Source organism: Symphalangus syndactylus, chromosome 15 (assembly GCF_028878055.3).
Source record: "Symphalangus syndactylus isolate Jambi chromosome 15, NHGRI_mSymSyn1-v2.1_pri, whole genome shotgun sequence".
Lineage (NCBI taxonomy): Eukaryota > Metazoa > Chordata > Mammalia > Primates > Hylobatidae > Symphalangus > Symphalangus syndactylus.
In genome coordinates, this window is record NC_072437.2 from 118,656,683 (window position 1) to 118,669,805 (window position 13,123).

Consider the following 13,123-nt stretch of genomic DNA (forward strand, 5'->3'; position numbering starts at 1 on the left):
CACAGAAGCATTGTATGAAACTTCTTTCTGTTCTGTGCATTCAACTAACAGAGTTGAACCTTACTTTTGATTGAGCCGTTCTGATACACTCTTTCTGTAGAAACTGCAATTGGACATTCTGAGCGCTAAGAGGCCTATATTGGGAAAAGGAATGTCTACAAATAAAAACTACACAGAAGAATTGTGTGAAACTTCTTTCTGTTCTGTTTGTTCAACTAAAAGAGTTGAACCTTAGTTTTGATTGAGCCGTTCTGAAACACTCTTTCTGTAGAAAATGCAATTGGAGATTCGGAGAGCTAAGAGGGTAATAGTGGAAAAAGGAATGTCTCCAAATATAAACTACACAGAATCATTCTGTGAAACTTTTTGTGATCTGTGCATTCAGCTAACAGAGTTAAACCATACTTTTGATTGAGCTGATCTGAACACTCTTTCTGTAGAAAATGCAACTGGACATTCGGAGCGCTAAGAGAGTAGTAGTGGAAAAAGGAATATATTCAAATATAAACTACACAGAAGCATTCTGTGAAACTTCTTTCTGATCTGAGCATTCAGCTAACAGAGTTAAACCATACTTTTGATTGAGCAGTTTTGAAACACTCTGTCTCTAGAAAATGCAACTGGACATTCGTAGCGCTAAGTGGCTAATAGTGGAAAAAAGAATATGTTCAAATATAAACTACACAGAAGCATTGTATGAAACTTCTTTCTGTTCTGTGCATTCAACTAACAGAGTTGAACCTTACTTTTGATTGAGCCTTTCTGAAACACTCTTTCTGTAGAAACTGCAATTGGACATTCTGAGCGCTAAGAGGCCTATATTGGGAAAAATAATATCTTCAAATAAAAACTACACAGAAGCATTGTGTGAAACTTATTTCTGATATGTTCATTAAGCTAACAGAGTTAAACCATACTTTTGATTGCGCAGTTCTGAACACTCTTTCTGTAGAAAATGCAAGTGGACATTCGGAGCGCTAAGAGGGTAATAGTGGAAAAAGGAATATATGCAAATATAAACTACACAGTAGCATTCTGTGAAACTTCTTTCTTTTCTGTGCATTCAACTAACAGAGTTGAACCTTACATTTGATTGAGCCGTTCTGAAACACTCTTTCTGTAGAAACTGCAATTGGACATGCTAAGCGCTAAGAGGCCTACATTGGGAAAAAGAATATCTTCAAATAAAAACTACACAGATGCATTCTGTGAAACTTATTTCTGATCTGTAAATTCAGTTAACAGAGATAAAACATATTTTTGATTGAGCAGTTATGAAACACTCTTTTTGTAGAAATTGCAAGTGGAGATTCGGAGCGCTAAGAAGGTAATAGTGGAAAAAGGAATGTCTTCAAATATAAACTACACAGAATCATTCGGTGAAACTTCGTTCTGATCTGTGCATTCAGCTAACAGAGTTAAACCATACTTTTGATTGAGCAGATCTGAACACTCTTTCTGTAGAAAATGCAACTGGACATTTGGAGCGCTAAGAGCGTAGTAGTGGAAAAAGGAATATATTCAAATATAAACTACACAGAAGCATTCTGTGAAACTTCTTTCTGATCTCAGCATTCAGCTAACAGAGTTAAACCATACTTTTGATTGAGCAGTTTTGAAACACTCTGTCTGTAGAAAATGCAACTGGACATTCGTAGCGCTAAGTGGGTAATAGTGGAAAAAAGAATATTTTCAAATATAAACTACACAGAAGCATTGTATGAAACTTCTTTCTGTTCTGTGCATTCAACTAACAGAGTTGAACCTTACTTTTGATTGAGCCTTTCTGAAACACTCTTTCTGTAGTAACTGCAATTGGACATTCTGAGCGCTAAGAGGCCTCTATTGGGAAAAATAATATCTTCAAATAAAAACTACACAGAAGCATTGTGTGAAACTTATTTCTGATATGTTCATTAAGCTAACAGAGTTAAACCATACTTTTGATTGCGGAGTTCTGAACACTCTTTCTGTAGAAAATGCAAGTGGACATTCGGAGCGCTAAGAGGGTAATAGTGGAAAAAGGAATATATGCAAATATAAACTACACAGTACCATTCTGTGAAAATTCTTTCTGTTCTGTGCATTCAACTAACAGAGTTGAACCTTACTTTTGATTGAGCCGTTCTGAAACACTCTTTCTGTAGAAACTGCAATTGGACATGCTAAGCGCTAAGAGGCCTACATTGGGAAAAAGAATATCTTCAAATAAAAACTACACAGATGCATTCTGTGAAACTTATTTCTGATCTGTAAATTCAGTTAACAGAGATAAAACATATTTTTGATTGAGCAGTTATGAAACACTCTTTTTGTAGAAATTGCAAGTGGAGATTCGGAGCGCTAAGAGGGTAATAGTGGAAAAAGGAATGTCTTCAAATATAAACTACACAGAATCATTCGGTGAAACTTCGTTCTGATCTGTGCATTCAGCTAACAGAGTTAAACCATACTTTTGATTGAGCAGATCTGAACACTCTTTCTGTAGAAAATGCAACTGGACATTTGGAGCGCTAAGAGAGTAGTAGTGGAAAAAGGAATATATTCAAATATAAACTACACAGAAGCATTCTGTGAAACTTCTTTCTGATCTGAGCATTCAGCTAACAGAGTTAAACCATACTTTTGATTGAGCAGTTTTGAAACACTCTGTCTGTACAAAATGCAACTGGACATTCGTAGCGCTAAGTGGGTAATAGTGGAAAAAAGAATATGTTCAAATATAAACTACACAGAAGCATTGTATGAAACTACTTTCTGTTCTGTGCATTCAACTAACGGAGTTGAACCTTACTTTTGATTGAGCCGTTCTGAAACACTCTTTCTGTAGAAACTGCAATTGGATATTCTGAGCGCTAAGAGGCCTATATTGGGAAAAGGAATGTCTACAAATAAAAACTACACAGAAGAATTGTGTGAAACTTCTTTCTGTTCTGTTTGTTCAACTAAAAGAGTTGAACCTTAGTTTTGATTGAGCCGTTCTGAAACACTCTTTCTGTAGAAAATGCAAGTGGAGATTCGGAGCGCTAAGAGGGTAATAGTGGAAAAAGGAATGTCTCCAAATATAAACTACACAGAATCATTCTGTGAAACTTCTTTCTGATATGTGCATTCAGCTAACAGAGTTAAACCATACTTTTGATTGAGCAGATCTGAACACTCTTTCTGTAGAAAATGCAACTGGACATTTGGAGCGCTAAGAGAGTAGAAGTGGAAAAAGGAATATATTCAAATATAAACTACACAGAAGCATTCTGTGAAACTTCTTTCTGATCTGAGCATTCAGCTAACAGAGTTAAACCATACTTTTGACTGAGCAGTTTTGAAACACTCTGTCTGTAGAAAATGCAACTGGACATTCGTAGCGCTTAGTGGGTAATAGTGGAAAAAAGAATATGTTCAAATATAAACTACACAGAAGCATTGTATGAAACTTCTTTCTGTTCTGTGCATTCAACTAACAGAGTTGAACCTTACTTTTGATTGAGCCTTTCTGAAACACTCTTTCTGTAGAAACTGCAATTGGACATTCTGAGCGCTAAGAGGCCTCTATTGGGAAAAATAATATCTTCAAATAAAAACTACACAGAAGCATTGTGTGAAACTTATTTCTGATATGTTCATTAAGCTAACAGAGTTAAACCATACTTTTGATTGCGCAGTTCTGAACACTCTTTCTGTAGAAAATGCAAGTGGACATTCAGAGCGCTAAGAGGGTAATAGTGGAAAAAGGAATATATGCCAATATAAACTACACAGTAGCATTCTGAGAAAATTCTTTCTGTTCTGTGCATTCAACTAACAGATTTGAATCTTACTTTTGATTGAGCCGTTCTGAAACACTCTTTCTGTAGAAACTGCAATTGGACATGCTAAGCGCTAAGAGGCCTACATTGGGAAAAATAATATCTTCAAATAAAAACTACACAGATGCATTCTGTGAAACTTATTTCTGATCTGTAAATTCAGTTAACAGAGATAAAACATATTTTTGATTGAGCAGTTATGAAACACTCTTTTTGTAGAAATTGCAAGTGGAGATTCGGAGCGCTAAGAGGGTAATAGTGGAAAAAAGAATGTCTTCAAATATAAACTACACAGAATCATTCGGTGAAACTTCGTTCTGATCTGTGCATTCAGCTAACAGAGTTAAACCATACTTTTGATTGAGCAGATCTGAACACTCTTTCTGTAGAAAATGCAACTGGACATTTTGAGTGCTAAGAGAGTAGTAGTGGAAAAAGGAATATATTCAAATATAAACTACACAGAAGCATTCTGTGAAACTTCTTTCTGATCTGAGCATTCAGCTAACAGAGTTAAACCATACTTTTGATTGAGCAGTTTTGAAACACTCTGTCTGTAGAAAATGCAACTGGACATTCGTAGCGCTAAGTGGGTAATAGTGGAAAAAAGAATATTTTCAAATATAAACTACACAGAAGCATTGTATGAAACTTCTTTCTGTTCTGTGCATTCAACTAACAGAGTTGAACCTTACTTTTGATTGAGCCTTTCTGAAACACTCTTTCTGTAGAAAATGCAATTGGACATTCTGAGCGCTAAGAGGCCTCTATTGGGAAAAATAATATCTTCAAATAAAAACTACACAGAAGCATTGTGTGAAACTTATTTCTGATATGTTCATTAAGCTAACAGAGTTAAACCATACTTTTGATTGCGCAGTTCTGAACACTCTTTCTGTAGAAAATGCAAGTGGACATTCGGAGCGCTAAGTGGGTAATAGTGGAAAAAGGAATATATGCAAATATAAACTACACAGTAGCATTCTGTGAAAATTCTTTCTGTTCTGTGCATTCAACTAACAGAGTTGAACCTTACTTTTGATTGAGCCGTTCTGAAACACTCTTTCTGTAGAAACTGCAATTGGACATGCTAAGCGCTAAGAGGCCTACATTGGGAAAAAGAATATCTTCAAATAAAAACTACACAGATGCATTCTGTGAAACTTATTTCTGATCTGTAAATTCAGTTAACAGAGATAAAACATATTTTTGATTGAGCAGTTATGAAACACTCTTTTTGTAGAAATTGCAAGTGGAGATTCGGAGCGCTAAGAGGGTAATAGTGGAAAAAGGAATGTCTTCAAATATAAACTACACAGAATCATACGGTGAAACTTCGTTCTGATCTGTGCATTCAGCTAACAGGGTTAAACCATACTTCTGATTGAGCAGATCTGAACACACTTTCTGTAGAAAATGCAACTGGACATTTGGAGCGCTAAGAGCGTAGTAGTGGAAAAAGGAATATATTCAAATATAAACTACACAGAAGCATTCTGTGAAACTTCTTTCTGATCTGAGCATTCAGCTAACAGAGTTAAACCATACTTTTGATTGAGCAGTTTTGAAACACTCTGTCTGTAGAAAATGCAACTGGACATTCGTAGCGCTAAGTGGGTAATAGTGGAAAAAAGAATATGTTCAAATATAAACTACACAGAAGCATTGTATGAAACTACTTTCTGTTCTGTGCATTCAACTAACGGAGTTGAACCTTACTTTTGATTGAGCCGTTCTGAAACACTCTTTCTGTAGAAACTGCAATTGGACATTCTGAGCGCTAAGAGGCCTATATTGGGAAAAGGAATGTCTAAAAATAAAAACTACACAGAAGAATTGTGTGAAACTTCTTTCTGTTCTGTTTATTCAACTAAAAGAGTTGAACCTTAGTTTTGATTGAGCCGTTCTGAAACACTCTTTCTGTAGAAAATGCAAGTGGAGATTCGGAGCGCTAAGAGGGTAATAGTGGAAAAAGGAATGTCTCCAAATATAAACTACACAGAATCATTCTGTGAAACTTCTTTCTGATCTGTTCATTCAGCTAACAGAATTAAACCATACTTTTGATTGAGCAGATCTGAACACTCTTTCTGTAGAAAATGCAACTGGACATTTGGAGCGCTAAGAGAGTAGTAGTGGAAAAAGGAATATATTCAAATATAAACTACACAGAAGCATTCTGTGAAACTTCTTTCTGATCTGAGCATTCAGCTAACAGAGTTAAACCATACTTTTGATTGAGCAGTTTTGAAACACTCTGTCTGTAGAAAATGCAACTGGACATTCGTAGCGCTAAGTGGGTAATAGGGGAAAAAAGAATATGTGCAAATATAAACTACACAGAAGCATTGTATGAAACTTCTTTCTGTTCTGTGCATTCAACTAACAGAGTTGAACCTTACTTTTGATTGAGCCTTTCTGAAACACACTTTCTGTAGAAATTGCAATTGGACATTCTGAGCGCTAAGAGGCCTCTATTGGGAAAAATAATATCTTCAAATGAAAACTACACAGAAGCATTGTGTGAAACTTATTTCTGATATGTTCATTAAGCTAACAGAGTTAAACCATACTTTTGATTGCGCAGTTCTGAACACTCTTTCTGTAGAAAATGCAAGTGGACATTCGGAGCGCTAAGAGGGTAATAGTGGAAAAAGGAATATATTCAAATATAAACTACACAGTAGCATTCTGTGAAAAATCTTTCTGTTCTGTGCATTCAACTAACAGAGTTGAACCTTACTTTTGATTGAGCCGTTCTGAAACACTGTTTCTGTAGAAACTGCAATTGGACCTGCTAAGCGCTAAGAGGCCTACATTGGGAAAAAGAATATCTTCAAATAAAAACTACACAGATGCATTCTGTGAAACTTATTTCTGATCTGTAAATTCAGTTAACAGAGATAAAACATATTTTTGATTGAGCAGATATGAAACACTCTTTTTGTAGAAAATGCAAGTGGAGATTCGGAGCGCTAAGAGGGTAATAGTGGAAAAAGGAATGTCTCCAAATATAAACTACACAGAATCATTCTGTGAAACTTCTTTCTGATCTGTGCATTCAGCTAACAGAGTTAAACCATACTTTTGATTGAGCAGATCTGAACACTCTTTCTGTAGAAAATGCAACTGGACATTTGGAGCGCTAAGAGCGTTGTAGTGGAAAAAGGAATATATTCAAATATAAACTACACAGAAGCATTCTGTGAAACTTCTTTCTGATCTGAGCATTCAGCTAACAGAGTTAAACCATACTTTTGATTGAGCAGTTTTGAAACACTCTGTCTGTAGAAAATGCAACTGGACATTCGTAGCGCTAAGTGGGTAATAGTGGAAAAAAGTATATGTTCAAATATAAACTACACAGAAGCATTGTATGAAACTTCTTTCTGTTCTGTGCATTCAACTAACAGAGTTGAACCTTACTTTTGATTGAGCCGTTCTGAAACACTCTGTAGAAACTGCAATTGGACATTCTGAGCGCTAAGAGGCCTATATTGGGAAAAAGAATATCTACAAATAAAAACTACACAGAAGAATTGTGTGAAACTTCTTTCTGTTCTGTTTGTTCAACTAAAAGAGTTGAACCTTAGTTTTGATTGAGCCGTTCAGAAACACTCTTTCTGTAGAAAATGCAAGTGGAGATTCGGAGCGCTAAGAGGGTAATAGTGGAAAAAGGAATGTCTCCAAATATAAACTACACAGAATCATTCTGTGAAACTTCTTTCTGATCTGTGCATTCAGCTAACAGAGTTAAACCATACTTTTGATTGAGCAGATCTGAACACTCTTTCTGTAGAAAATGCAACTGGACATTTGGAGCGCTAAGAGACTAGTAGTGGAAAAAGGAATATATTCAAATATAAACTACACAGAAGCATTCTGTGAAACTTCTTTCTGATCTGAGCATACAGCTAACAGAGTTAAACCATACTTTTGATTGAGCAGTTTTGAAACACTCTGTCTGTAGAAAATGCAACTGGACATTCGTAGCGCTAAGTGGGTAATAGGGGAAAAGAGAATATGTTCAAATATAAACTACACAGAAGCATTGTATGAAACTTCTTTCTGTTCTGTGCATTCAACTAACAGAGTTGAACCTTACTTTTGATTGAGCCTTTCTGAAACACTCTTTCTGTAGAAACTGCAATTGGACATTCTGAGCGCTAAGAGGCCTCTATTGGGAAAAATAATACCTTCAAACAAAAACTACACAGAAGCATTGTGTGAAACTTATTTCTGATATGTTCATTAAGCTAACAGAGTTAAACCATACTTTTGATTGCGGAGTTCTGAACACTCTTTCTGTAGAAAATGCAAGTGGACATTCGGAGCGCTAAGAGGGTAATAGTGGAAAAAGGAATATATGCAAATATAAACTACACAGTACCATTCTGTGAAAATTCTTTCTGTTCTGTGCATTCAACTAACAGAGTTGAACCTTACTTTTGATTGAGCCGTTCTGAAACACTCTTTCTGTAGAAACTGCAATTGGACATGCTAAGCGCTAAGAGGCCTACATTGGGAAAAAGAATATCTTCAAATAAAAACTACACAGATGCATTCTGTGAAACTTATTTCTGATCTGTAAATTCAGTTAACAGAGATAAAACATATTTTTGATTGAGCAGTTATGAAACACTCTTTTTGTAGAAATTGCAAGTGGAGATTCGGAGCGCTAAGAGGGTAATAGTGGAAAAAAGAATGTCTTCAAATATAAACTACACAGAATCATTCGGTGAAACTTCGTTCTGATCTGTGCATTCAGCTAACAGAGTTAAACCATACTTTTGATTGAGCAGATCTGAACACTCTTTCTGTAGAAAATGCAACTGGACATTTTGAGTGCTAAGAGAGTAGTAGTGGAAAAAGGAATATATTCAAGTATAAACTACACAGAAGCATTCTGTGAAACTTCTTTCTGATCTGAGCATTCAGCTAACAGAGTTAAACCATACTTTTGATTGAGCAGTTTTGAAACACTCTGTCTGTAGAAAATGCAACTGGACATTCGTAGCGCTAAGTGGGTAATAGTGGAAAAAAGAATATTTTCAAATATAAACTACACAGAAGCATTGTATGAAACTTCTTTCTGTTCTGTGCATTCAACTAACAGAGTTGAACCTTACTTTTGATTGAGCCTTTCTGAAACACTCTTTCTGTAGAAAATGCAATTGGACATTCTGAGCGCTAAGAGGCCTCTATTGGGAAAAATAATATCTTCAAATAAAAACTACACAGAAGCATTGTGTGAAACTTATTTCTGATATGTTCATTAAGCTAACAGAGTTAAACCATACTTTTGATTGCGCAGTTCTGAACACTCTTTCTGTAGAAAATGCAAGTGGACATTCGGAGCGCTAAGAGGGTAATAGTGGAAAAAGGAATATATGCAAATATAAACTACACAGTAGCATTCTGTGAAAATTCTTTCTGTTCTGTGCATTCAACTAACAGAGTTGAACCTTACTTTTGATTGAGCCGTTCTGAAACACTCTTTCTGTAGAAACTGCAATTGGACATGCTAAGCGCTAAGAGGCCTACATTGGGAAAAAGAATATCTTCAAATAAAAACTACACAGATGCATTCTGTGAAACTTATTTCTGATCTGTAAATTCAGTTAACAGAGATAAAACATATTTTTGATTGAGCAGTTATGAAACACTCTTTTTGTAGAAATTGCAAGTGGAGATTCGGAGCGCTAAGAGGGTAATAGTGGAAAAAGGAATGTCTTCAAATATAAACTACACAGAATCATACGGTGAAACTTCGTTCTGATCTGTGCATTCAGCTAACAGGGTTAAACCATACTTCTGATTGAGCAGATCTGAACACACTTTCTGTAGAAAATGCAACTGGACATTTGGAGCGCTAAGAGCGTAGTAGTGGAAAAAGGAATATATTCAAATATAAACTACACAGAAGCATTCTGTGAAACTTCTTTCTGATCTGAGCATTCAGCTAACAGAGTTAAACCATACTTTTGATTGAGCAGTTTTGAAACACTCTGTCTGTAGAAAATGCAACTGGACATTCGTAGCGCTAAGTGGGTAATAGTGGAAAAAAGAATATGTTCAAATATAAACTACACAGAAGCATTGTATGAAACTACTTTCTGTTCTGTGCATTCAACTAACGGAGTTGAACCTTACTTTTGATTGAGCCGTTCTGAAACACTCTTTCTGTAGAAACTGCAATTGGACATTCTGAGCGCTAAGAGGCCTATATTGGGAAAAGGAATGTCTAAAAATAAAAACTACACAGAAGAATTGTGTGAAACTTCTTTCTGTTCTGTTTATTCAACTAAAAGAGTTGAACCTTAGTTTTGATTGAGCCGTTCTGAAACACTCTTTCTGTAGAAAATGCAAGTGGAGATTCGGAGCGCTAAGAGGGTAATAGTGGAAAAAGGAATGTCTCCAAATATAAACTACACAGAATCATTCTGTGAAACTTCTTTCTGATCTGTTCATTCAGCTAACAGAATTAAACCATACTTTTGATTGAGCAGATCTGAACACTCTTTCTGTAGAAAATGCAACTGGACATTTGGAGCGCTAAGAGAGTAGTAGTGGAAAAAGGAATATATTCAAATATAAACTACACAGAAGCATTCTGTGAAACTTCTTTCTGATCTGAGCATTCAGCTAACAGAGTTAAACCATACTTTTGATTGAGCAGTTTTGAAACACTCTGTCTGTAGAAAATGCAACTGGACATTCGTAGCGCTAAGTGGGTAATAGGGGAAAAAAGAATATGTGCAAATATAAACTACACAGAAGCATTGTATGAAACTTCTTTCTGTTCTGTGCATTCAACTAACAGAGTTGAACCTTACTTTTGATTGAGCCTTTCTGAAACACACTTTCTGTAGAAATTGCAATTGGACATTCTGAGCGCTAAGAGGCCTCTATTGGGAAAAATAATATCTTCAAATGAAAACTACACAGAAGCATTGTGTGAAACTTATTTCTGATATGTTCATTAAGCTAACAGAGTTAAACCATACTTTTGATTGCGCAGTTCTGAACACTCTTTCTGTAGAAAATGCAAGTGGACATTCGGAGCGCTAAGAGGGTAATAGTGGAAAAAGGAATATATTCAAATATAAACTACACAGTAGCATTCTGTGAAAAATCTTTCTGTTCTGTGCATTCAACTAACAGAGTTGAACCTTACTTTTGATTGAGCCGTTCTGAAACACTGTTTCTGTAGAAACTGCAATTGGACCTGCTAAGCGCTAAGAGGCCTACATTGGGAAAAAGAATATCTTCAAATAAAAACTACACAGATGCATTCTGTGAAACTTATTTCTGATCTGTAAATTCAGTTAACAGAGATAAAACATATTTTTGATTGAGCAGATATGAAACACTCTTTTTGTAGAAAATGCAAGTGGAGATTCGGAGCGCTAAGAGGGTAATAGTGGAAAAAGGAATGTCTCCAAATATAAACTACACAGAATCATTCTGTGAAACTTCTTTCTGATCTGTGCATTCAGCTAACAGAGTTAAACCATACTTTTGATTGAGCAGATCTGAACACTCTTTCTGTAGAAAATGCAACTGGACATTTGGAGCGCTAAGAGCGTTGTAGTGGAAAAAGGAATATATTCAAATATAAACTACACAGAAGCATTCTGTGAAACTTCTTTCTGATCTGAGCATTCAGCTAACAGAGTTAAACCATACTTTTGATTGAGCAGTTTTGAAACACTCTGTCTGTAGAAAATGCAACTGGACATTCGTAGCGCTAAGTGGGTAATAGTGGAAAAAAGTATATGTTCAAATATAAACTACACAGAAGCATTGTATGAAACTTCTTTCTGTTCTGTGCATTCAACTAACAGAGTTGAACCTTACTTTTGATTGAGCCGTTCTGAAACACTCTTTCTGTAGAAACTGCAATTGGACATTCTGAGCGCTAAGAGGCCTATATTGGGAAAAAGAATATCTACAAATAAAAACTACACAGAAGAATTGTGTGAAACTTCTTTCTGTTCTGTTTGTTCAACTAAAAGAGTTGAACCTTAGTTTTGATTGAGCCGTTCAGAAACACTCTTTCTGTAGAAAATGCAAGTGGAGATTCGGAGCGCTAAGAGGGTAATAGTGGAAAAAGGAATGTCTCCAAATATAAACTACACAGAATCATTCTGTGAAACTTCTTTCTGATCTGTGCATTCAGCTAACAGAGTTAAACCATACTTTTGATTGAGCAGATCTGAACACTCTTTCTGTAGAAAATGCAACTGGACATTTGGAGCGCTAAGAGACTAGTAGTGGAAAAAGGAATATATTCAAATATAAACTACACAGAAGCATTCTGTGAAACTTCTTTCTGATCTGAGCATACAGCTAACAGAGTTAAACCATACTTTTGATTGAGCAGTTTTGAAACACTCTGTCTGTAGAAAATGCAACTGGACATTCGTAGCGCTAAGTGGGTAATAGGGGAAAAGAGAATATGTTCAAATATAAACTACACAGAAGCATTGTATGAAACTTCTTTCTGTTCTGTGCATTCAACTAACAGAGTTGAACCTTACTTTTGATTGAGCCTTTCTGAAACACTCTTTCTGTAGAAACTGCAATTGGACATTCTGAGCGCTAAGAGGCCTCTATTGGGAAAAATAATACCTTCAAACAAAAACTACACAGAAGCATTGTGTGAAACTTATTTCTGATATGTTCATTAAGCTAACAGAGTTAAACCATACTTTTGATTGCGGAGTTCTGAACACTCTTTCTGTAGAAAATGCAAGTGGACATTCGGAGCGCTAAGAGGGTAATAGTGGAAAAAGGAATATATGCAAATATAAACTACACAGTACCATTCTGTGAAAATTCTTTCTGTTCTGTGCATTCAACTAACAGAGTTGAACCTTACTTTTGATTGAGCCGTTCTGAAACACTCTTTCTGTAGAAACTGCAATTGGACATGCTAAGCGCTAAGAGGCCTACATTGGGAAAAAGAATATCTTCAAATAAAAACTACACAGATGCATTCTGTGAAACTTATTTCTGATCTGTAAATTCAGTTAACAGAGATAAAACATATTTTTGATTGAGCAGTTATGAAACACTCTTTTTGTAGAAATTGCAAGTGGAGATTCGGAGCGCTAAGAGGGTAATAGTGGAAAAAGGAATGTCTTCAAATATAAACTACACAGAATCATTCGGTGAAACTTCGTTCTGATCTGTGCATTCAGCTAACAGAGTTAAACCATACTTTTGATTGAGCAGATCTGAACACTCTTTCTGTAGAAAATGCAACTGGACATTTGGAACGCTAAGAGAGTAGTAGTGGAAAAAGGAATATA